Source organism: Grus americana, chromosome 2, assembly GCF_028858705.1.
Source record: "Grus americana isolate bGruAme1 chromosome 2, bGruAme1.mat, whole genome shotgun sequence".
NCBI classification, from domain to species: Eukaryota; Metazoa; Chordata; class Aves; order Gruiformes; family Gruidae; genus Grus; species Grus americana.
Window position 1 is genome coordinate 140,481,373 of NC_072853.1, and position 27,040 is coordinate 140,508,412.

Sequence of the window (27,040 nt, forward strand, 5' to 3'; positions counted from 1 at the left end):
CCATATGGCAGTTTTTTAGAACCTTAGAAAATTTGTAAACATTCTTTCCCAGTCACAGTTTGCCAGTGCAGGCAGGTGGGTTTGTGTCTGAGGAGCCACTCATTTCAATAAGATCACAAATTTTCCCCACAACCCAGTATTTGATGCTTAATAAAACACATCGATTAACCATAGATGTATGTGCTGAAATGTATTCATTTCAGATTATCCAGCTTTTTCCTGACCACCGTTATATACATACTCCATTTATAACTGGCACCCTGCATGCACTCATTCTATCAAACTGATTATCCAGATATTTAAACTTTTTTTAAAATCAGATTTTTCTCAAAGTATGTTTATATGTGTACACTTTATGACCTTTATAATAATGTAGACTCTACCACAACCTGAATCAGATTTGCCAAAATTTCTGGCCTCTTACACTTTCTCATCTTGATTTCTCCGAGGTAAGATGTTTCATTTTGACTCAAGCATGTAAGCTATACATTGTGATATTACAGATCAGCCTATTTCTGATACACCACCATATGCTTATCAGAAATGCAGTTAAACAGCATGTATGGCCACATCTTTATCTATTCATTCAGTAATTCACTGAGAAAGCCAGGCAAACATTGTCAGATGTTGTTCTTTTATAATCATTTCCAACCACCTCTGTTAGACTGTGAATTCTTCCAAAAATTTCTCCCTGCTTTCAACATGCCTGCTCCACCCTTTTGGAAGCTTATGATTAAATCCTGCATAGCAACTGCTCCCTATATACTCACTCACTGTCAGGAGGTTAACTGGTAGATCTGCATTCGCCACATTTTCTCCCAGTCCCTAAAGCCCTCATTCCCTCTGCAATGATAAACAGAGACCTTAAGAGCATCGCTCTGAGTACACCCGACCCTCACTTCCATCTCTGCATGAGCTTTCTGTTGACTATTCCCTAACCACTACGTGCAGCAAAGCCACATACATTTTGCTGTTATTCAGGCACTGTATGCCTGCTGAGGGGATGGAAATGCCTGGGTCTTCTTTATAATAGTTATTGTCAGAGCAAAGCCCGCTGGACAAAGCACAATAATTTCACCTTATAAACAATAAATACTACTATTCATGTAGAGGAAGAAAATGCAGCTAAGCCCTGAAAGTCTTTGGTATTCAAAATTCACGGCAACCCTTGTGGCCAAAAATTGTATCAAGTCTGAAATTTCTTATAACTAACCTTGGTTTTATGAGGATTTCAGTCACCCGTCACAACCTTCAGAAAATCAGAGTTTACCTATACTTATTTTTAGACATGAAGGAAAAGAGGATTTCATTTTAACAAGCTTTAAAGAAAAACTTTTGAAGCCAAAAATAGTTTCCAATAATAATATGCTGAAACTTCAAAACACTTTATGTTAAATCCTTAAAATACTAGATGGCAAGTTTTACTATTTTAGTTACATACAGGGTATATATTTGCATGAGAGTGTTGTGGTCTTCATAAGCATATCACTGCAAAAGTCAGTTTCAAACTTATCATGAAATGTCACAATGGGAAAAAGCTTCATTATTGTATATAAGAAATTTGTTTACTGTTTTATCCATAAATCACTGTTTCTAGAGAGCATATTATAAGATCTCCAGCACTTGGAGATAATTTGCTTCATTATTGTGGTGGGCAGTAAAGACAGGTAGATGCACATATTCTCATGCACAGAAGGTGTTCTCTTCTCCATTCTCTTTTTCAGTTACTTATATGTCTGAAAATTCTTTCTCATTAATATTTTTTGTGTTTCAATTTTTTTTTCTTTTACTCTCATTAAATTTAATTCATCCATTACTGGAAAAGAAATTAGTAAGTCTCAGTGTGACATTACAGGTGAAAAAACACACATGTAAAGATACTCAATTTGCCAAGAATCTGTGTGTAATAGTTTTGGACTAGAGTGTTCACAAATTTAGTTCCTCATCAACAGTCTTCAAAATTGGCTAGTTCCTTCCAGTAGATCTAAGGAAACAATTTTCCTCTTCCTACACTAAACAGTTCACTTTCTCTATTGAAGGATAAGGGGAAAGTGTGAAAAAAATGGTTAGCAATGAAAGTTTTAAAATTTAATATCATTAATTTTGAAATGGTCTCTAGACCCATGGACAGCTCTTGTAAGCACTGAGATGACAGTGAAGGTCACTCCAGAATATGTACAATCTGAACAGCATTTTAATATGTGGTGAGTCCAACATTTGAATTATTATTTTTCTTTGAACATGACTTATTTGCCATCTCAATAAAATTCAAAGGAATCCCAAACTGAAGACCATCTACAACATATCAGTATATTCTACCATGGTTTATTAAAACATATTACAAAGACTGAAGGTCTTCAGAAGTAGGTGCACAATCTAGTATTTCCTACCAGTCTGAAGGGTTGATTTTTCAACCTTAATAATCCGTGATAAACATAATTTCTTCAGAACGCATGAAAAGAAATCCCTTTTATACCAATAGCTAGTATCTTCCATAGAAAGATTTATATGCATTCTTCTAAAGCAATATCTTGTTTCACACTCATAAACTAATGTTTGTCTTCCAAATAATATACGATTAGTAGACATTATGCCAAGAATAAATGTACTGCATGATACTATAATAAATCTGTAAACTTCAATCCTTGCACAGTGCTCTACCAGAATACCTTGTAGCAATCAATAATAACGTTTCACACTATCAATGAATAGCATAACACAGTGAAAGATGCATGGAAGTCTTTGCTATACCAAATAAATTATGCTTCATAGCCAAGTACTGTTTGTAGAATAGGCTGCATCACAAACAACTCCTGGGAACTATAAGTTCAGGATCATTTCTATAATATCTGCAGATATATTTATGTCAAATCTGGAACATAAGGTTCCAAACTGATTTGATACCTAAACAAATTGGAACAAATGCTGTATCAAGGGCATTTTCTTCATCATCAATAAACCTGACGTACAGCACACCACAGAGTTATGCTAACAAATATATTTTCAAGGATGATCCTGACTGCAGGTAATAGAACAGATCTGGAATGTAAATGTTTTTATGCAGTGGCAAGAGCAAACTTAAAGCACACTCTATGACTTTTATTCTCTCTATCCAAGGTAAATATAACTTTTCCCAAACTTTCCCTGACTACTGGTGGCAAGGCTTCTTTATAGCACAAGTTAACAAAGCGCTTGTAGCTGTGCAGGTACTTCAGATGAGAAGCATCACTTATCTCAGCTATTCATACCGTATCTAAATCACCATGCCTGCCTCTCTTAAGAAGTAGTAAAACACTCCCTGTTATAAGCTCCTGCTAAATTTTTTCAGCTGTTTCCCACTGCTTCCAGAGGGCAATTATATTTACAACAGAGCAATAAGCTAGTGACAACAGTTTAAAAACAAAAACAAACCCGAAAACAAAGAAAACAAAAGCTGTTTCATGGAGGAAAGGAAGTCTCTGTATCCAGACCAAGCCACAAGTTGAGAACTTCTGTTTCATGTAGTTCTGCTAATATTCTGCTAATATTCCAGGTCTACAGAAGGAAATAGCCGCCATGAGTCTAAGCATCTGCCTACTTTTTTGGCTGTCCTAGCACAGTGCAAAGGAACACCAACTCCCCACACAACACAAAGGCAAACTGGGCACCTCGGAATACAGTGTATAAAAACAGCCTCCCAATCAACAGCAGAGAGGACACTGAAGACAAAACTTCAGCAGCAGACCCTTTCTGAAGAGGCGAAGGATGCATGTTTGAGGAAGGACAGTAAGCAAGGGTCTGAACCCCGGGTTCCCGTGGTCTGGGTAAGTTCCATAAATGGTAAATGAATCGATAAGGCGGCCCTGTTTTGAAGGAAAGAAGACATATCTGTGACGTTCAGTCTTCACAGCTCGTCTAACAGACAGCCTTTCAGGTCAGACAAACAAATTAATGCCTTTTCCATTGGCCTCAGCTGTAGGTACAAGGTTTGTGCTTAGCGTTCATTTGGATCAGGGCTCAAGCGTGCAGGTCCGAAAGCAGCTTTTATTGCCTTTGAGACCGAGGTGTCATCTCCTGGATTTAGGAAAAAGCTGAGGGAAGGGAAGGAAGGAGAATAGTGGATTTCAACGGCATTAGACAAGAAAACTGTCCAAGTGGTCTTGCAAACTGCATCTCTCAATATACAGGGGTATCAATTCTCATAATTACTGTCAGCGACCAAATAAAGAGCTTGATGAAATTCACTGAAATTTGCATTGGGAATGGACAATCTCTATGATACAAAATTAAGTTGTAAAAGCACAAGATTACAAAGATAATGGACTATGAACGTCTGTCTTGTTCAACTACCAGTAAGTTCTCACCAGTTATTCTCAATATTATAGTGATATTGTAAACCCCTGAAGAGAAAAAAAAAACATATGTAAACAGTATCTGTTAGTTATTACAATAAAGTCAGAGCAGGTGAAACAGAAAAAAATAACACATACACTGAAATAAGACAAAAGTTACTAACCTGGCTATCACTGTTGCTGCTAAGTCTTGTTGAATTGTAACAAAAATGGGCAAATGACACCGAAAGCTGACGAGATACAAAAGGCATAGAAAAGGTGTAGTCCCAAGTCACTTGATACTCACCTGTGAAAACCACAGAACTCCACCAAGAAACAGGAGGAAAAATCTATCCAACTTAGCTAAAAGCATGTCCACTCAAATGTAACCCCTTTAAAGGACAGGAAATAAATTACAAAAAAATCACCACCAAAGCACAAGCAGTGTAAAAGATGTTTCCTACTTTTTATAATGCCAGACGATGGAATCAGTTCCAAAATATCAACTTTACTTTCAGCACTTAATGTGATTTATTTTCTATGAGGCATCAATCAACTTGTTAACAGCAGGCTTAAAGACTGATTTCTTGCTCTTTTTGCTTGGTTCATCCTTTGATCAGGCTTAGATCTCCAATGCTGATCAAGAAAGAGGATGACAAATATTCGGTTTATGTTTTTCAAACCATTTCTTCCAGCACAGCAGCTGCACACTTTACTAGATTGTGGTTTCATTTCAAATGGATTGAATACTTCAATTGTCAGACAAAAACTTAATGCTTTTTTTTAATTTTGCACTATAAAGTCTATAAAGAAGAGTAAGCTATATTTGCCAGCCTGGGAAATATCGCAAGATTTCAAACTTCCTGTTGTCCTGAATTTATACAAGGAAGGAAAATTTTGAAATCTTTTCCCAAGTAGAACTTTTTTTTCCATTTTTCTTTATGAATCAATGTTTAAATACAGAGATCAATGGGACTTAAAATACATTTATTTTATATAAAATAAATTTCTAAGGTAAAATTATTGTTTTAAAGTGAAAAGTTGAAATCCTGTGTTTCAGATGTGTCAGAACAGGACTTGTGAATTTTTTACATATAAGATTTTTTCAGAATTACGAACACAAGGTAAAAGAAAGGATCTGCTCAAATGCCGCTGTCATAAAGCAAGTGCTTCAGCATTTTATTCAAACTGGTCCTAATTCTAAGGATTACTTGCAAAGAGTGCGTTACTCTCCAAAACAATCACATTTTGGACACATTTTTATTTTCATCTCAGTAAATGTGTTACTATGTCAAAAGCAGGCTTGTTTTAGGTAAAAGTCAAGTAGGCATTTCTTTAGATCAACAGACTGACAGAAACAACAGAACCAGCCATTACCTCTCTATCTGCTTCATTGATGGCAGAGCCCTGGAAACCCACACTACATGCTGCTGCTGTAGAAGGACGAGTGGGAATACATTGGGCAGTACTCATCATTGGGGGAAGAGGTTCCACCACCTCAGCAATTGCATCAGTATTGATGAAAAAAAAAAACAAAACCCTCAGCTTTGCCCAGGGCTCTGGGAACTCTCTGTTCACACTCAGTTGTCATGTTTCTGCTGAGGCATTATGTAATAGCTGGAACATGGGCCTCTAATGGAACACGGGCAGACTTCCTTCAAACCCAAAATATGACATAGATAAATTTTAAGTTACTAAAATCAGGAAAGCAATTGAGGAAAACCCTACCTAACCCACTTAGGTTTCAGGGAAAAGCCTCTCTGGTAATTATAGCTGTATTACTGAAAAAACTCAGAGGCATCTTTCTCTTTACTGAGTTGGCTGCCTAGATAAGTCACCTCTCATTAACAATTTAGAAAGATGCACTAATATCTGAGACCTCAGAGGAGCCTAGAGTTCTAGCTATACTCTGATCAAACTTAACTCATTCAAATTGCTTTGAGTTGTGTGAAAAACCATGGTGGTGGATGGTACTCACTTCTTACATAGTGGCTGAATGTTTGAAGTTTTTGCCTCAAAAGCAGGAACTCAACTTCAACAGGAAGGGCACAGAATACTTTCATCCAAAAAGATGGTGTTGAGGGCACCGCCTAGTATGCAAAATCCACAGAGATAATGCAAGTGAGAGCACTCGTGACTCCATAAAAGCATAGGAATACTATGCTGTTTGTTAGGTACCATTCTGCAAATGAGAGGTCAACATCTTGTGTCACAGAGCTACCTAAGTGCACACAGCAATTCCAGGCTCTGATTCCTGGCTTGATAGAGGAGTGTAGCTTGTGACACTCTTCTTTTTTGGCATAACCTACTGGGTAATTTAACTAACAGATGAGCTTTTCTGACTCCCAGACTAAATACCAAACCTGCCTCACTCTGTGGGTAGGAAACTTTGGCATTATGAATTCAACTTGCTCAGCAAAGATCAAATACCAAGGAGTGCAGAAGCTAGGGCTTGGATAACAAACTGGGTTTACATGGCTAGAAAGCTTTTATATTCCCAGAATGGCTTGGGGCACGTAACCTCCATATTGGTCTCTTGCTAGACCGTTGAACGGAGAAAGTGCATTCCCTGAGAAAAGGCAATAGATGATAAAGAAGTTATTCTGCATGTTTGCTTCTCTGCTGAAAAGTGTTATTTGTCTAAGCATATTTATTGTACATTTAATTCCATTTTTGTTTGCACTTCACAGATACTGCCTTCCAGCACAGATGTCCTATGTTGAAAAACATGACAATTTTGAAATGCAATTACTCGGCATATATAATGTCAACAGATGTTTTGGAAATATGTCCCGTTTCCACACTCAGCAGGCTTCTGCTACTTTCTCCCTCAAAACATTCAAGGTAACAGAAGCCTCATGAGACTAATGGTTTTGGAGCAGCCATCAGCCATCTTGGAGGACAGTTGTCTGTGAATTGCTGTGGTAATCTCAAACACGTTCAGAGGAAATCCTTTTGACAACCAGGCTGTCCACGCCAATATCAAACCGGGCTGTCAATACCAATATTGTGACTGATTTCAGCCATTCTTTAAAATGATTCTGCCATGATTGCTACAAGAACATGTGTCAGTTAAAACCTGTTTAACCCATTTAATCATCTACCCATGTAGGTTGGACATGAAGCCTCTTCATGCTACCTTAGCAGCGTACAGTAGTCATAAAATGGATGTAAATGCAAAAAAAGTCTTCCTCCATGCTGTGTCCATGCCATCTCTGAATAATCTCCCTAGCCTTAGTGCTCTGATCTTCCCCATCCCACTGTTTTATTGTCACACTTAGAGTATCCTGTGTGAAAGTAAACAATTAGCTTCTTAGAGCAGGGACATGTAATTATTGGTATAGAAAGCATTCAGAAAATGCACTAAAAAAAATGCATTCATAAGAAAAAAACTCTGCTAAGGACTAAACTGAGAATTTCCTCTCATGCTCAGTGCATGGGAAAATCTTAGCTGCTATATCTTCACTGTAGTTTTTCCTAAGAGTCACAGCTCCCTTTCTAATCCTTCCTCCATCTCAGAGATGACAGCTCCCAGAGGATGCAGATTACTTCCTCCCCACACACATCTCCTGTCAGTTACATTTGGTAAACTGATTCTCTCTGAGGAAGAACCAAGGCTTCCCCACCTCCAGACTGCTCACACCCAGGCAGCAGCCCCCGGTGTTTGCCATTCCACTATACCTGAGGTGGGCATGTACTTCCCTGGTCCTCTGAGTATCCTCGTGGAGCCAAATGATGACCTACACTGATGTGATTTTAAAGTGTATTATGTGTGATCTCTGAAATAAGTTTGCAGGGTGTGAACCAAATCTGAAAGAATAGTTGTTACAATATATGTTTTTATCTATGAAAACGGCAATCTGGTTTTGGATGTGGAAAATTAACATGGTACTAAAAAAAACTCATTAAAAATGCATTCTTAACCATAAATGTCCTTAAGAGATATGCAAATAAGCCACAGCCAGCAGGTAATCTGAAAAGACATTACCAGGGAATTCATCACGGGGCACAAAAGCAGAGTAGTTAGAGCATCTTGATGTTGTGCTTGAAATGAGTCTACTTCCTTATGGACTTCTGCTGTAATCTCTCCTGCCTTTCCCCCCCACACACTTCCCCAGCCAGTCTGTGAATGTAGACAAGGTCACAGGAGTGGGGAATTCAAGGACAGAGAGATAAGATACTAATCCATCACCTTCCTGCCTCTTATTGGTATGCTTCAACCACACCAGCCCAGCAAGCCATCCTTAACAGGAGCCGCAACCTCAAAATCTGAAACAATGCTCAGATTCAGTGAAAACGGTTCAGGGCCATCACGTTCTTTCTTTTTCATGTTGGCAGATTTCCCACAGAAATCACAAAATACATATAGAATTTTCTCTTTTCATTCTATCCCTCATCCACATACACTAATGAAAACAGATACGAACCAACTAGTACCTATTGTTACTGTCTCTTACTTTGGGACAGCAAAATATTTTCTATTTCTAAGTAAAGAAAATGCTACATAAGTATATGATATCTCTCCCATATGAGTTTACAAGGGTTTTAAAAATATTTGATCTATAAGATTTAGAATCTGAGATTTCAGACACCATCTGGCAAATCAAAGCACTTACTGCAACTTTTGCAGGAGCTTTTTTTGCATCTACATTTTCATCTCTTTTCTAAAACCAATGACCCACAGATAATCCAGTAACCTAGACAGCATCCAGTGCATGAGAGAGAGTAAAAAAACCAATTCATAAGTGGCAATTTTTAAAATAACCTGCTCACAGAGGAGATTTTTTTCCCAGGTTGGCAAACATGCTGACATCTGAGGGCTTAAGTCTCTGATTATTTTTTTGTTTGTTGTTTCCTATTTAATGTACTGTGGATGTTTGCATTGTCTACATAAATGCCACAGGCTAATTAAGTATTATCTTTAAATGTATTTCCTTTTATCAGTTTTAATTGCAGAGGCTTTCAATTTCAAACCAAAGTCCCTTTTTGATGAAATCTTTAGAAAGTAAATAGAAGCTTCAGATTTAGCTTCTTATTAATATTCACTATCTTGTATACTTTCATTGTGTCTTTTTTTCTTTTCTAAAATTCATTATTTCACCTCTTTCCTGGAATTAAACTTGCTTCATGCTTATATCCATTTTTGCAGTGTACCTATTGGCCTCTTCTTGTTTATATGTATATGGCTTCAGCTAGAATTAATAAAGTGATGGTATTATATCTTTCTATTTCTTCCATGTTATATTATTTCTCTTTGCTGATTACTGTGGAGATTTATAGTGAGCTGTCCAAAGCAGCCTCCAATACTGTGCTTCCAATTCCACGGTCACTTAATAAATCGGGCTTAATTATATCAATGTCACATCTGGCATCTCAGCTGTTTCCAGTTGGACAAAGTCTCATATGTCACAAAAAGGGTATGTTTTATTCTTTGGAGTTTAGAGCCAGATACCCAAAGTCACCCCTTTTGTTTTCTTTAACCAGTTGATATCTTATCGATCTCCTTTGTTTTTTTCATCTAAAATAGCTTGGTCAGGATGCTGGTAATGTAATAAATGTAATAATCTATGAGATAAAGCCAGTATTTCTGTAGGCATTTATATGTATTAAGAAAGTGTACCTCCCTGAAGAATATAGAATAATTCAGGTGTAGCACTACTCGACCATTTGATGACTTACTCATTATGAATAGTCAAAGCTAGATTTTTAAAAAATTTATTTTTACCTTTCATTCCTCCATGTTCCAGGAGTCTCCTTACCACATGGCCAAGCAATCAAGTTCACCTACTTAGCCTTCTCAGCTGTGCACAAAGATATATAGGTTTTATTTAATTTTTTGGCTCTTTTATTTAACTTTGTGTTCTGACATACCATTAACTTTCCAGGATATTCCTTTGTGAGCAGCACCTGTTCCTCCCCTAGTTCAACTGTAATTTTCCTTATCTCGTATGACTGATGTCTTTGGCAGATGTCTTTGTCCGACCTGAATACTCTTTAGCACCTGTCAGCCTTCTCCTGCTCCTGCTTTATATAATCTCCCTAAGCATTCTCAGTTCTCACTGAAGTGGTAGCACTTTAGTTCTGTTAGACAAAGACGAAGCATCGCTTTCTGTAGATGCTTTTTCTACAGTTCTGAGTATATTTAAATCCCTTCCTTTACACCAGTTGTCCCAACACTGTTTTGAGATTTTGAATACTTCCTCTGTGCTCTGTGTACTGGTAAAATGAGATACCTTTCATGAAACTGTTGCTTAGAGGTACACTATTTTCCTGGTAATTTAATCTTAATTTCTGAAACATTCATTTCCCTTCCCGCTTTCAAAGCCATAGGTACAAGTTCCAACTCTGGCCAGAAGAGTCTCCTAGGTCTTGCCAGAACTTTACTGACATCTCAGGAAATAACCCATCTTGATACCTGCCACACATACCTTCCCAATCATCACCTACCCAGTAAATGACTGATTCAGACTAATAACTTAATTTCCCACTGCAAAATCCATCTCCTGGTGTTATAGGAGTAACAGTTTCACCACTTACAGAGGGTCTAGGTTGAACTGCTGAGACCATTGAAATTGTCCACACGCACACCAAAAAAAACAAAAAACAAAAACAAAAACAAAAACCACCAAAAAAACAAAACCCCACCACAATGAATAAGCAAGCAAAATGTGCAAATTATCTTTAAAAATTCTTTCTTTTAGGAAGTCCCAATTTATTATGACTGATATGGATTGCACATTTTAAATTTTTCTTGCATATTTAAATTATTTTTATTCTTTGAAAACATCACAGACAAGGAACTGAATTTTAAGTGCTAGTGGTACAGTTCTCCATTTACATCCATTTCTCATATAATTTTCCCTCGTGGTAGTTTCCCTCAGGCTAGAGCACAGGCAACTACTCATCCCAGTAACAAAACTTTGGATTAAAAGATTTCCAAGTCCATTACAGAAGTCCTAATGAAAGTGTTTACTTTCAAAGTCAGATCGAGCAATCAGAGTTCCTACTCGGGCTGAAGTCAGTCTTAGAAGTCAGTCAAGGACTGACTCTAGAATATAAAGCAAATACTCTGCAAAAGTGATCTGCACATTGAAAGTTCACAGTAGTCTTCAGTTTCTCCAGTTACAAGCCCTAGCTAAAAGCTTACTACTCAAGATCGAATCTCACAGCCTCTCATGCGTATTCACAGTGACTGGGAGTATCTTTGAACAAGCAGCGAAATGGGCAAGAAAAGTTGTTCTGGACTCAAAGACACCATTAAAAATAGGCTAAATTGGCTTACTATTCCCACAGGTTAGGCTGACATTTTAAATTGTAATTTGGAAAAATGAGGAAGAGATACTATTGACAGGAAAAGGGATGAGGGGGACTGAAGAAGGAAGAAAAGAGAGAAGTTGAGGTAAAAAGGCTGTGAAAGGCAAAATGAAGAGATTTCCCCTTTACCAGTAATCTTCTAACATATAAATCACTGGACTGTTTCTCCTGTGGAGATAATCCTGAATTTTCTCTTCCTCTGTAAAGGCCACATAAAAATTCAATAAACACACCTCTCAGGCAAATTGTAAGTTCTTTTCTTTACAGGTCATCTTTTTAAATTTTCAGTTTCTGATCCTTTTTATTTTCTGTCAGATGTAAATAGAAACAGACTAGATCTTAGCTGTTAGAAATATCATAGGCTGCAGAGAGCATCACCAGTACAGCCTAGTTAAAAGATCTACCCTTGGATATCCCAGAGATGCTGTTCATCTGTTCTTGCACTGTTTTTTGATACTGCAGCAGAAATAAACTTGTCTTTGTGCATGTTCTGAAAAGCTTACTCCACACTTCACAGTTAGGTCCTGATGTTGCAAAGAACTGAAGACCCTCTGCAGCCCATGAGAACTGAGGGTTTTCAACACCATGAGGGACTGACATTTTTAATTATCAAAGCTAGAGTCCTTGGGCAACATCGTTCCCTAACTCAGAGCTATTATTTCCAGCAGTTCTTCTGATGAAGTATAAGCAAGCAGCTCTGGAGTCTTCTGCACAGTGGGAAATTTAGAAGTAGTTTCATTGCAAATTATTTCCTACAAGTAAAAAGATACCAATAAACACAAAACTGTGATTTTCGATTTTCAGAAATGACCTAATGAACTGAGACAGTGAAGCTAATGTGCCCTAATTATGTCGAGCAGGAGAGGGAGGAGGAAGAAGAAATGAAAAAATAAAGAGATCTTGGATTATAAATAGGTCTGATTTTACCCTTCTGAACACCCCATTTTAATTCACAGTGAACTAGTCAGCAACTGAAAACAGACCATAATTTTCTAGCCACTGAGCTAGAGAGTTTTAAAGGTGCGTGGAAGGAGCGTGCTTTAAAGGCAGCATGGAAACACCACCAAAGCAAGTGTTCCTGAAGGCAGTGTCCCTGGAGCAGGGAAGAAATACAGTTGTTCCTCCTACATTTTTGCATTCCATTTCTCCCATCAACGCCTCACTAAGCCCTTCCCTAGAAAGAGTAAAAAAAATGAACATGTCATTTGCCACCTTCCCATTATGTGTCAAGGCCCTTGCCTCCATTCCTGGTTTCTTCTGTTTAGGTTTTAAACTTAGCAGGGAAGGAATCATTCACTGATTCATAAAAATGCAGTGACTAAAACAAGGGTCCTCCTGCTGAGGAATGCGAGTAAATTTTTCTCCCTTTCCTTTTCCAAGACAAGAAGTAATGGAATGAGGAACTTTATGTGAAGCATTAGAAAACACTTTCTAACAGTAGGATAAACTTGTCTTGCTTTTAGGCTCTACTGTAGCAAAAGATGATTACTTCTTCCTATCCCAAAGCACGGACTCATGTCAGTAGAGATGCAGTCATTGTGCCTTGCCACCCCGTAGGAATACAAGTGGAGGAAAGTCTGTGATTTTTTCCTGACTCCTGTGTCACTGTACTGAACTATGCACAGACAGGCTCTGAGGTAGGAGACCTCATTTTTCACTATTAAAAATGAACCTGACAATTTGAAGAAGTGCTCTGAAATCAATAGGATGCAATTCAGTAAGGACAAGTGAAAGTGCTACATTTATGTAGAAGTAATCAACTGTACAAACAGAAGATGGAAAATGAGTCCATTTTCCACAGTTTGTGGTCTATGGGGGATCGCAAGCTGAACAGAAATAAACAATCTCACTTCCCTGCGAAAACTATTGCACAGGTTGTATAGGCAGCATCTCGTGTAAGATTTGTCAGCAGATACTCCAGAATGAGCAAGCAGCTAACGTACTGTATGCACCTTTAGGCACTGTGCTTTAAGAGAGATATGAACTTCTTGCAGCAGTCTAGGGAGAGCAACAAGGTGGATTAGAGGGCTGGAAAAAGTGATCTGCAAGTAAAGATTGAACAAAATCAGGGTTGTTCAGTCTTGAGAATGAAACACTTAAGAGGAAATGTCATAACAGACTTCAAGAGTATCCTGCTGAGGAATTGGAATCAATTGCTCTCCATGTCCATGGGGATTAGAACAAGAAATAATGGAATGTGGAAACTTTAGATTAGGCATTAGAAAAACTTTCTAACATGAGGGGAGCCAAGCATCAGAACAGATTGCCTGGAAAGACTGTAAAATCCATATCATAGGATTTTTTAAGAATAGATTCCAGACATGTTTTATCAGATTCTGTGATAACAGTTGTAATAATAACACTTTATGCTGCTTCCGTGTGCTTTATAACAAAGAACCCCAGGGTGCAGCTCCCCTCTGAGTAAAACATGTGGACAGGGAAAAGATACACTCCACTTTTTCAAGCAATGAGAACAATGTCTCTAAGTAGTTGAGTCTCCCACTTACTGAGCTGTAGGCAAGCCCTGAGAAAAGGATTGTGCTAGTAATTTGGGTCTCAATTCCAGACTCCCATCAAGCCATAAAGACTCCATTGAGTGTGACTCACCCGATCTACCTATAGATGTCTACAAAGTAAACAACTACAACTGAAATTGTCATAGCAGGCTCCCTTTGTAGTCAATGGAGTGAAGCAGATATGTTTACGCAGTGAATCACTTGGCTTACTGAGGTATAAAAACATAAGCTATATTTCATTGTCTCTTGGGCTGGGAGTGGATGAGCCACCAATTAGGAATCTCAGCTTTCTGACTGCTCATTTTGCAACCCAAGATTTGAAATATAATACTCTGGAGTGACATTTGTGCATATAGAAAAGTATGGTTGTATCTTGTTCATCCTGGGTACGTAGTTGAGGTTATTATGGAGTAAATGTTATACTTTGGAGGAAGAGCAGTAAACATTTCCCTTCTATGCTAATTTTAACATGTTAAGATGATGGGTCAATTGTAAGATGATGAACTGCCTGACAAAGTACATATGACAGATGGTCATAGGAATATGTTCTGTTTGGCTCTCGTGATTCTGTAATTTACCACATAGTCCTTCCTGCATGTGTAAAGTGGAAAGAATCTCTTCAGATGTATTAGATGCGTACTGTATAAAAGTCAATTCTAGTAACAGCTTTCATATTGCCTTTCCCCCAGAAATCAATCTCCTTCCACACCAGATTTGTTTCTCAAATACGAAATCTTTCTCCTGGTCTGCTCCCCAGATTTTTTTTTCTTATTTCCAAAACATCATCTCTTTAACTTCAAACTGTCTCTCTTTCTATCTCTTTTTGCCCTCATTCCTAGCATGAGGTCTCACCCTTAACTGTGTCAAAGGGTTTTAGAGAAACCCAGCTAAACCTCAGAAAGGGTGGCAGAGTCAATCTTCCTCTTGGGAAAGCACCACAGTTGAGGACATTTATTAGCTGAGCATGCTACCAGAGGTGTTCGGGCTGAGGACAGAGGCCTCTGCCCCTGACCTCCCACGGCGCAGGTGAGAGAGGTCGGTCTGGGTGGAAGGCTGCCAGGTCAGCTGTGGGCACCAGGCATAGCAGCAGACCAACGGGAGGTTACCGAGAATTTAGCGGTGTTTAATACAAACTCCAGAGAGGTGCCGAGCTGTCGCAGTTTGCTTCTAAATACCTCCTGCCTTATGCTGCGTAATAGCAAGTGGACTCTGTTAAAGGGGGTGACCCATCTGGCCAGTGCCCAGCTGCCCAACAGTCAAAGCTGGCTTGCTAATTTGAAGAACATCTTCCTTCATGGATTATGAGATTTGGGGAAGGGGGTGTCTATTTTTTATTTTGCCATTGCCCCGGACTGGGATGGAGTTAGGAAAAGCGAGGGGAAGCTTCCACTTTGTTCTTATGATCTGAAGTCCTTCAGGATGTGCAGATGCAACTACAGGGAATGTCTGAATTAAGATTCTGCTCACAGTGCCTCTTCTTCCAAAAACACCAGTAAAATCACAATACTCTCTTGGCTTTGTTTTAGTCCTGTATTTGGAGAATTGCCATTACCGGTCCCTTTGGCCACTTTCTGTCATCTCCTTTGAAAAAAGCCAACTAGCTTTGCCACTCTGAGGGCTAGTTTGGCAGCTGTCAAGTTCCAGATCATACTTCTTGAGCACTGGCATCTGCATCTGTGACCGGCCCTTTCTCTAGCCTCTGCCCTGGCTTTGTTCCCAGCCACGCAAGAGCCCCCAGGCTGGTGCAGGGCCAGTCTGCTGCTGGACTCCCTTCGCATCCTGGTGGCTGCTCTCCTTTGAGTCAACCTTGATAAGAGAAAATATGCTTCATAGTAGCTGCTACACTTGCAAACAAACCCAATGGGCTGCATCTTGTACTCAAGGCAAGCGCAGGCCTAATGCTCTTCTAAACACCCCTGGGAACTGTCGTCTGCCACAATGTGGCTGGGAGAAGTACAACTCATTTGTATTTGTGCTGCTGAGCCTCTTCTTTAGAAACAAGGTAGAGTGTTTATACCTGCCTTGTTCTCTGATCCAGCTTTCACAGAAGACTTTTGGTATACAGTCACACAATTGAAAGTAATAAAATTAAGATTCTGGCAAGTTACCACCCATCAGCAGATGCATAGCAACTAACAGACTATGTAAGTACCCTAAGCTTGGACGAATCGAAGTAACATACTAGCATAAACCATCAGTACATGAATGCAGACCAAAATCACAACCTCTCATTGTTATAAACCACTAGAAAACTCTCTAAGATCAGATTTTGCACTTGGAGTGGGAGATGGAAACTGACAGGATATAAATGAAAATGAATAAAACTTGGTAGGCAAAGATCATGAAAGACCAATAAATCCTGCAAAGGACTAAATTCCATGTCATATATACAGCCTATGGTATTTAAAAAAAAAAAAATGCTCAAAGCAGGTGCCAGGAGCTTCCTAGGTCCCTGTGGTAGGTTGACCCTGGCTGGAGGCCAGGTGCCCACTAAAGCCACTCTATCACTCTTCTTCCTCAGCTGGACAAGGGAGAAAAAAATATAACAAAAGGCTCATGGGTCGAGATAAGGACAGGGAGAGATCACTCATCCGTTACTGTAACAGGTAAAACAGACTCAACTTGGGAAAATTAATTTAATTTATGACCAAACAAATCAGAGTAGAGCTTAAAAGATCTTCCCCCACCCCTCCCTTCTTCCCGGGTTCAAATTCACTCCTGATTTCTCTATCTCCTCCCCTGCAGCAGTGCAGGGGGATGGGGAATGGGGATTGTGGTCAGTTCATCACACATTGTCTCTGTCATTCCTTCTTCCTCAGGGGGAGGTCTGCTCACACTCTTCCCCTGCTCCAGTGTGGGGTCCCTCCCACAGGAGAGATTCCTCCATGAACTTCTCCAATGTGGTCCTTCCCATGGGCTGCAGTTCTTCATGAACTACTCCAGCGTGGGTCTCTCCCACGGGGTGCAGACCTTCAGGACCAGACTGCTCCAGCGTGGGTCCCCCATGGGGTCACAAGTCCTGCCAGCAAACCTGCTCTGGCGTGGGCTCCTTTCTCCACAGGTCCACAGGTCCTGCCAGGAGCTTGCTCCAGTGAGGACTTCCCATGGGGTCACAGCCTCCTTCAGGTGTCTCCACCTGCTCCAATGCAGGGTTCTCCACAGGCTGCAGGTGGGTATCTGCTCCACCGTTAACCTCCATAGGCTGCAGGGGGACAGTCTGCCTCACCATGGTCTTCTCCATGGGCTGTAGGGGAATCTCTGCTCTGGCGCCTGGAGCACCTCCTCCCCCTCCATCTGCACTGACCTTGGTGTCTGCAGAGTTGTTCCTCTCACATATTCTCACTCCTCTCTCCAGCCGCAATTGGTCTCGGGTTTTTTTTTTTTTTTCCCTTTCCTAACTCTGTTATCCCAGAGGTGCTACCATCATTGCTCATTGGCTCGGCCTTGGCCAGCAGCAGGCCCGTCTCAGAGCCAGCTGGCATTGGCTCTGTCAGAAACAGAGGAAGCTTCTAGCAGCTCCTCACAGAAGCCACCCCTGTAGGCCCCCGGCTACCAAAACCTTGCCATGCAAACCCAATATGGTCACAAAGCTAAGTCCTCTCTGAGACAAAGATTTCAAATGAATTAACCTCAGTATGCTTTCATAGCCAAAGTCTAACTCCCAAAACATATATGGGGAAATGTGGTGGAACTTTCAACTAGTGAAACAGGCAGTATGGACTATGTGTGTATTTCATTTGTATGTAATATTTAGCATGTAAATACAGGGTTAATGTGCCTTGAGGTATGTTCAAGTTGCGAAGTGCATGCAAAGCGCCCCAAGAATCCCCCTTTGCCTACAGATTTTCTCTGCACAAGGGGGAATCATGACAGAATTGAGGTTGGCAGAGGATGCTCCCCTGCCTCCTATGCCAGTTCCCAGCTCCACCATCCAAATCCTCTGCCAGAATGCAACATAATAGTCAAGAAACAGGGAATGGGAAAGCAGAGAGACAATGGCAGACCAAAGCAACCATTTATCTATCCCCTGCCTCTGAAGTTTGAATATACTGTAGGTAAAGCATTACTTCCCATCAGATTTAATTTCCCAGTCAGGAATTGTAATTATCTGCTCAATACCCCTTGCTGGCCACACACCGGTCAGATAATGTGAAGGTTCATTCTCTCAGTGTCATGATCCTGTAGATCAAACACATCAAATCTCAGTGGCAGACAAGAGTGTGCCAGTGACCAGGCACAGTCTGATAAGCTGTTCATCAAATTGAGGATAAACACCATTTGGGTTGTCTGATCCCTTCTGGGACACTCAAGCTATACCCAACTGTGCTTTGGTATCATGGAAACATTGGCCTCAGCTGATAACCACAGAACTCAGATCCAGATGAATGAAAACTTACAGAGCCAACTTGTCAGGTAAATAAACAGTGTTCAGGATTTACTATGTAATACTAGAGTCTTTTCTTCTTACTTACCAAACTAGAATATACTTGGGCAAGTACAGTTAGTTTGGTCTCATTCCAGAAGCTGAAAAGGTGGCACAGGTAACCAGCTTCATGACAATTCTTCCATTAATAGGAAATCTCCAAACAGGATAGTGTTGCATAGTCTCCACAGTGCTTTCTCCTGCATGCCCTGGGCAGTGTGCATAGTAAGTAAAAAGATTGTTGAAGGATCATGGCTGTATTTTGTCAAGCTCTGGTTCATCTAATGTCCCTTTGAGAGATTTTAGCTTCAGGCTGCTCTAGTTGAGTATCTGGCATCAGAAAGATCACAGATAGCTCCCTGACCCTCGCTTAGGTCTTCACCAAGAAAAGTAAGTTCAGATGAATCCACTAGCCCTGGGTGTAATTAAGATTTTTTTAGTGTCTTGCTGTCTCTGCAAAGCATCATTTACATTTTAGATAAAGTGCTGCTATACTTACATGGCTATGCGGTCAAACTGAAGTCAGCAGCATTACATCAATTTAAATAGGTGGATTTAGCTCATATGAGTTAAAAGGCATAGTTAAAAAAGAAGGACCCTGATGAGCTATTACAGGCACCACATCCCATTATGTCTTTCACAAATTGATGAAATCCACCTTAATACTAATTAAGGTCTTCACTCAACTCTTCCAACTGGCCAGATGCTCCAGACTCCACTTCTCTGATGGCTAGATGACTTCTAGCCTGAATTTACTCATGGGCAGTCACTAGACATACACTCCTATGGCATTTTTGCTTAGCTGAAGAAACTGTCATCTTCCTTTGTGTTTATCACTGGTAATTTGTACAGAGCAGACATAACCCCTTTCCAGTAGGCTTAAAAAGCCATTTTTTAGTCTCCTCTCCAAAAAGACCCTGGCCTTTCCCAAAGTTATTTTAGTAGCCTTTATTCTGTACCTGAGCTTTTTCTTTCTTCCTTAAATATGAATGACTAGAATTCCGCATAATTTTCCAGATAAAGTACCAGTAATATCATTTAACATCTCAATGGAAGTACCTCACCTGACTTGCCTCAGGAACATTTGACCTTTTTCATGCCTAAATTGTATTGGCAGATGTTGGTCAATCTGTGATCATTTGATTCAACTAAGCTTCCTTTCCCTCAGCAATTTCTAAAATATGATTTCTCCAGCTTATAAAATAAATTCTTGTTATTAGTTCCCAAATGCAGTGGCTGAGTTCTAAAACTGGTCGCTTCACTACCCTTCCTCTTTGCTTTTCAAATGAAAAATCAAGCTCACTCATGATGCAAGAGCTTTCCAGAAAGACATGCATGGGTTGGACTTCCAGTCCAGAGTTGGACTGGACTACTACTCTGTATCAGGAACTTTACTGTTCTTCTATTCACACCATGTCAATATTAAAAAGCCATTTTTCTTACTTGAGTGGACAAAACTTTACAAAATACACTGCAAGAAAAAAATATTAAATCAGTAAAGAAATTAGACTAGTTGATTTGCTTTCAAATGTAGTGACTCTTCCATCTCCTATTAAATGCACAGTCAAGTTTCATAGTCTCAACAGCTAATTTTTCAAGCAATTTTTTTTATCTTCAAGCAAAGATATAAAGCTTCTCATACATGGGAAAACTGAGACAGGAAGCCATGATGAGACTTTGTCTAAACAGGTAACAGTAGTGGCTGCAGAAATTACAGCTGTAATCCTTGCTCTGAGGAATGCAATAATAGGCCAGCATTTACTTCACTGAGAATAGGTTTTAATAATAACATGACTAGTAAAACAAAAGATGTTTTAAAATCAAATTCAGGTTCTGGTTTTATTTTCTTAGCCTGTTTTTTTCAGTATGTGTAATGAGGCTACTGTGTTTTAGCTTGGGTTTTTTATTCAGTTTCTACTCAAGCATCACTTTTAGATTTCCAGAATCAATGAAATAAGCTTATGCTTGGTTGAAAACCCTGCCAATGAATAGATGGAGAATATATGAATATTTCTACTTTGAATTAGTTTAGGCCAATTTGGGCCTAAATTATATTGCTACTATTCCTTTAACAAGCTATTTTTCTCATTTTCAATAAATATTATTTTGTCATGCCACACTATGGCATTCATCAACTACAGTGCAATCACAATAGGCAATTAACTTCTGTCAAATCCCAAAACAGGGCATTTATGTCAGAACAAGGTTGAACTATTTCCTGTAATCATATAATAGAGAAGCTTACTCGGCTACCCAGGACTCTGCCCAAAGCGAATTAAACTCTCCTGAACTCTCATTCTATGAATACACAATGGTTTTTTCACATAGTACAGCAAATTGCTAACGTTCTTGCAGTGTCTCAAGGAATGTGAACTTTGAAATGGAAACTGTCAGGTCAGAGACACCACTCAACAATTCTTTATTTGAGGAATTTACCTGAGACAAGGTGCTGAGACATTGAGTAACAGGGGTTTATTCTTGCAAAAAGGGTCTATTCTCGTGATTTTGCTGTGCAGGTATTACCCCACCACCAGAATGCTGCAAGGTTTCACATAAAATCCATCCACTTTCTATTTTATATCGTTCTTGAGGGTTTTTCCTGGCATTTTATATGCTAGATTGCAGCTCTCAAAACCATGAACTAAACTAAGTGATGGAGTTTTCACCCCATATCTTGGAGAATCTTAGCTGGACTATTTATTCAGAATTGCTTTTCCTTCCTATACACAGCAAGAAAATAAGAACTGGATCCCATCACAGAACGAGTGCAGGCTGTGGTGGGCAACCACTAATTTCAGGATTAGCAAAGATTTCCAGCCATTTAAAAAATAATAACCAACTCTGCCAGGTCATTTCAACCTTCTCCTACAGCTCCTTTGGTGGGGATCACAGAGACCACAAGGAGCCTGAGGGACAGCAAGGTGGGGTGGGTCTCTGAAGGAGATCAGTAGGGGCAATATTCAAAGATAAAAGGTTCAGTCGCAGAAAACAGTGCAGTAAGGAGCAGAGTTCAAGAAATAGGTCATTATTAATCAAATTATAGATCAGACCCAATAACCGCATATTTCCTTGCACTGCATTCAACAGCCCCTGTGTAAGATATTCACAGAGTAGGATCAATACCTCTCTGGAGGTAAGTAAGTGGCATAAATTATGTCTCAACATATACACCACAGGAGTTTTACTGTGTGTTGTATACAGTAATTGCATTTTATAGATGACTGTGGAAGGCTTCAGCTTTCATTGATTTTTGTCATAAACTAAAAGGTGGCAAGAAGAAAAGAACAGCACTTTATATGAAGAAGCCAGTCAGCTGAAGCTGCAAAAGAAAATGAAAATTTGGCATAGTACGTGTGATCAATCCATGTTTCATGCAGAAACGAATGCAGATATCTGAGCGTTGCCATTCAGAGTAGAAAAAAATCTTGAAATGTGTCACAGAAATCCTCGTTCATCTAACAGCAGTCAATTGTGCTATCCATCAGCAGGGTTTAAGACTATAGGAAGTCTTTCTAATTACAGCCCTTTCGACATTTCTTATACCATGAATGCCATCCGAATCATTTACAAAACAAGGTAAGCAGAAGTTGTGTTTTCATTATCACACATAATGTGACCACATTCACTTTCACATTGAGGTGAGGGGTATAGATTAATATCATGATCATATTTAACATTTGTAATTTTAAAAAATGTATTTTTAAAACATTCCTCTTCTGATTTCCTTCTTTTTTCATGCCCTTCACAGCAAGCAATTCAAAAGAGATGTTAATGCAGCATAACAACTCTTTACCCTTTTTCAAGGCCAATTTTGCAATATGGGCAAAATGATTGGAAATGTAGTCCTGAAAAAGCTTAAACCATCTGTCAGGGACTCAGTTAAGAAGATCCACACTGTTTCACAGCCAAAGATGTGGATAAATTATGCCTGGCTAGAAATGTCCAAGGCATGTGGGTTACCATTCAAGCTTATTAGGATGAATTACAAATTTTTTATTGTTCATTACCCTAGTAAGATAATCTTTTCAAATTATAATATGCAATAAGCCATGCAGACTGGAAAGCAAGCAAGTGGTAAACACCGGTGGTAATGAGTTTTAAAGCTCCCTATCCTGATATATCAAAAAGCCACGTATGCATATGCACTCAAATGCCTATTTGTTTGCCTATGTTGACACACCATTGTATATACTTTTGTGCTGTATATATTTTATGCACTTCATATGCTCTTGTTTAATCACATGCCATAAACCACTTATCTATTTTATTCCTGAAATGTATTTTACTTTAAAAATGTAAAGAATGAGAGTTTGGGGTAGCTGTGATTAAGTTATATGGCTTAGGCTACCAGACATAAAAGTAGTCTGAATGTTATGCTGTTGTTCTTGTTTTAACACCATTAGTGTTTTTATGGCAACTGTTATCCCAACATTTTTTAGAAAAAGATTTTTCCAAAGTATTTTATAAACACTTCCAGTCTAAAACTCTTTAAAGCCCATAAATATTGCATGAAGCTTTTATCAGAAATATGAAATTCTTAGTTGAGGGAAGGTCTCTGGGCAATACACAAAATCAAGATAAACCAAATTTTCCCATCTATATTATTATGGTATGATTTTTAAAAACCCCACAGACATTGTAAGTTCTAAAAGGTATGTGAAGATCTATGCTTATTATATATGTGGAAGTTATGATAATTATTTGATAAGTAATAGTCATTTTGTGCATAAAGGCCATAACTAGTGCTTAGCTATCTGAGATTTTCTCTGATATTTCCCTCCACAACTATTCAAAAATTTTTACAAGTCCTAAAAATCATCCCTTATCTGCTTCAGAAATTAGCATTAATTTCACCAGGAAAAGTAAATGATGTGTTAACCAAGCCTGGCCAACTAAATTTAACAGAATCCTAAATATCTTGGCTTTCACATTTATGTGTATTTTTTTCTGATTAGCCTCTTATGAGTCAAAATAATATAATATTTGATTTTCTCACACTATTTTCACTATCCAGGAATGGAAGGTACTGATATACCTGAGGTATCCCATTGAGAAGATGAAAGCAAACAAAAAAAGAAATTATCTGAAATGCTGATGCAATTAAAAACTCAAACTTCCCTCCTTCTTTCACCTTTCACTAAAAATTTTAGCATCTTTGAAATCAGGCTTTCTTGGGAAAAGTAACAGAGGATCAAGAGAGGCATAGAATGATTCTGGAAATACAATACAGCAGAGGGGAAACAGTCCTGGAGGTTCCTGGAGTGTCTGGAAGATCACTTCCTAACACAGCTGGTGAGGGAGCCAACTAGGGAAGGTGCCCTGCTGGACCTGCTGTTCAGGAAAAGAGAAGGACTTGTTGGTGATGTGACAGTTGGAGGCCATCTTGGGCATAGTCATCATGAAATGATAGAGTTTTTGATTCTCGGAGAAGTAAGGAGGGAGAGTCAGCAGAACTGCCACCTTGGACTTCTGGAGGGCAGACTTTGACCTGTTTAGGAGAATGCTTGGCAGAGTCCCTTGGGAGGCAGTCCTGAAGGGCAAAGGAGTCCAAGAAGGCTGGACATTCTTTGAGAAGGAAATCTTAAAGGTGCAGGAGCAGGGCATCCCCCTGTGCCAAAAGATGAGACAGTGGGGAAGACCAGCCTGGCTGAACAGAGAGCTTTGGATGAAATTCAGGAAAAAAAGGAGAGTTTGTGACCTTTGGATTGGCCTCACCTCAAGTACTGTGTCCAGTTTTAGGCCCCTCACTACAAGAAAGACATTGAGCTGCTGGAGTGTGTCCAAAGAAGATGTTCTCTAGATCCTTCACCAAGTCCTATGAGGAGTGGCTGAGGGAACTGGGGTTGTTTTGCCTGGAGAAAAGGAGGCTGAGGGGAGAACTTATCGCTCTCTACAGCTACCTGAAAGGAGGTTGTAGCCAGGTGAGTGTCAGTCTCTTCTCCCACATAACAAGCAATAGGATGAGAGGAAATGACCTCAAGTTGCACCAGGGAAGGTTTAGATTAGACATTAGAAAAAATTCCTTCACTGAAAGGGCTGTGAAGCATTGGAACAGGCTGCCCTGGGAAGTGGTTGAGTCACCATCCCTGGAGGTATTTAAAACACACGAAGACATAGTGCTTAGGGAGATGGCTTAGCAGTGGACTTGACAGCACTAGGTTTATGGTTGGACTTGATGATCTTAAAGGTATTTTCCAACCTAAATAATTATATGATTCTACTCTTTAGGGTGATGGCAGCAATTCCATAGAGTGCCTGCTGTAAAATAATGTGGTATAGCATACAGGCACCCTTACAAATCCATAGTGGATCCCTCGTGCCCACTCAAAGCAGTAAACAGGCCACACATTTTGTGCAGGTGTAACCAAGTGAAAACATACAAAGATCACCTATTCCAAAAATAGATGCTATACATCCAAATTTCTCCACAAAACCGCTTTGGCATCCACATATCCTGAATGGTCTTTATTATATTTTCACTGGATAATAAAAGTGATGTAAAATCCATTAATACAGCAAGAAACAAACAAACAAACAAAACAAAACAAAGCAGCAGCTGGCACATTAGGTGCTGTTCAGGTGCCAACACAGCAGTCTGCACCAAACAAGATTATTTTGTGTTTGTTTGGCTGATTATATTCAGTGGAAAATAGATTGCAAGCAGAAATAGCAGCTTTATCAGTGGGGCTGACTGGAGACTCCATTATGTTTTCTGTAAAAAGTCACCTGAGCTGCTTTTTACTCATATCACTGTGTATTCTGTCTCTGTCTCCATTTTTACACTGGCAAAGCATAGATATAATTTTGCATTTTCACTTTTGGTCGCTGAGTATCTGACAGTACCCCTAGTCAGGCATGTCTAATTTACGGAAGATTGGGCCAAGTGACATCTTGGACCGAATTTGAACCGATGACCTAGATAATGGAAAATCAAATGACTTTCCAGTAATGTGGTAGCTAGCGCACAGGCTAGTTTCAGACATCGCAAAAAACCAAGGAAAAATATGGTGCCCTTTTGTGATTTTATTTATTTGAGCAAATTTGTGCATCCCTGAAAGGTTACCCTGTTATATCTTTAAGCTCCCTCCTTCACTACAGTCGTGAGCTGGGTGAACTATCATTTGTCACAGCAGGCTAAAATTGTCACAGCCTTGGCCAACTGTTCAGGGAAACAGAGGAAAGGAAAGTCCTGACACAGCCATAGGTCCTTGCCTGGCTGTGCTCAAAACATGAATTCCTATGTTGTGAAAAGAGCAAGAAGGCTTCATCCAAGTAATTGGGAAAGGGCAATTGAGAGATGTACAACCCACCTCCATCCAGCCTTACCAGGAGGATATGAGGAATAACCTGATCAGTAAAACATTGTGAAGAATCTTATCCTCTACAAAGAAATTAAATGGGGAAGGAATGGAAGGACAAAGGGGAAATCTTACTGGCAACATTATAACATACATGCCAACATACACTCCACCATTGGAACCCCAGATTCAGATTGTCCTTTGGTCTGTTCTTGAAGGGCAAGTACAGCTGTCCTGTGTATTTTCCACCATTCTGTGGCAGACTGTAAGGCCACAATCTAGAAAGAATAAGGTTCTTTTCCTTCAGCCCTCACAGAAGTCTGAATAGTATATTATGTCTGTAAAATGACTAGATATAAACACTACTGTGAAAGGCCTTTAAAATGGCTCCTAATGGACAGGAAAACTGTATTGAGGTCAGTTATCTCAGCTCCAGTTTTCTGTGATGCAGCACAAGTCCCATTTGCCCGAAGTCAAGCCCTGAACTGCATAAGCAGAAAAACTTTTTTAAATGCAGCTTCTTGAACAACCCAACACCTGCCATTCTGTTTCCTGCCCAATATATCTTCTATTCTTCTACTCTCCACTGACTGCTATTTAAAGTAGACTTTTGGGGTTATTCCTGGTTGGTTGGGGTTTTTTTGGTTTGGGGTTTTGTGGTTTTAGGGGGTTTTTTTTCTTTAAAAAGAAATAAAGAATAGACAACAGAACTTCACATTCAGAGACCACCAAATGAAAGACTGAAAACCTCCAGTGAGAGAATAATTGTTAGAGGATAAAAAAAAAATCCCATTTTGATTTAGTCTTTCATATAGCTGACAGTATATAAATGTTGACTGGTTTATGATCTCATGTTTTGAAGTTCAAAACAAATCCTGAATGCAATGCAAATGAGCTCATTATCTCACCTCTGATCTTTATGTATTTAATTTCTTGATGACCTGTTTTACTTTTCCTCTGCCTTAAAAGCAAGAAATAATTCAGAGACAGAGGAATATTTTTACATTTGTTTTAGCTCTGTTACCCAGATCTGACTACTAATCACAATGAATAAATGATACTTAAATGAATACTGGTAGACACAACAGACTGACTACTCAGTGCACCTCAAAGCAGCAAGGTATTATTATGTGGTACAGAAAAATAAAGTAACCCTCTGGTAAGTTTTGAGATGTTAAT

The 27,040-nt window shown here is 39.3% G+C and overlaps 1 protein-coding gene across 2 annotated transcripts in view; it reads right to left on the minus strand.

The window, feature by feature from the left end:
- NXPH1 (neurexophilin 1) overlaps positions 1 to 27,040 on the minus strand; it is a 146,127-nt gene that overhangs the window by 80,276 nt on the left and 38,811 nt on the right. The window lies entirely within an intron of this gene.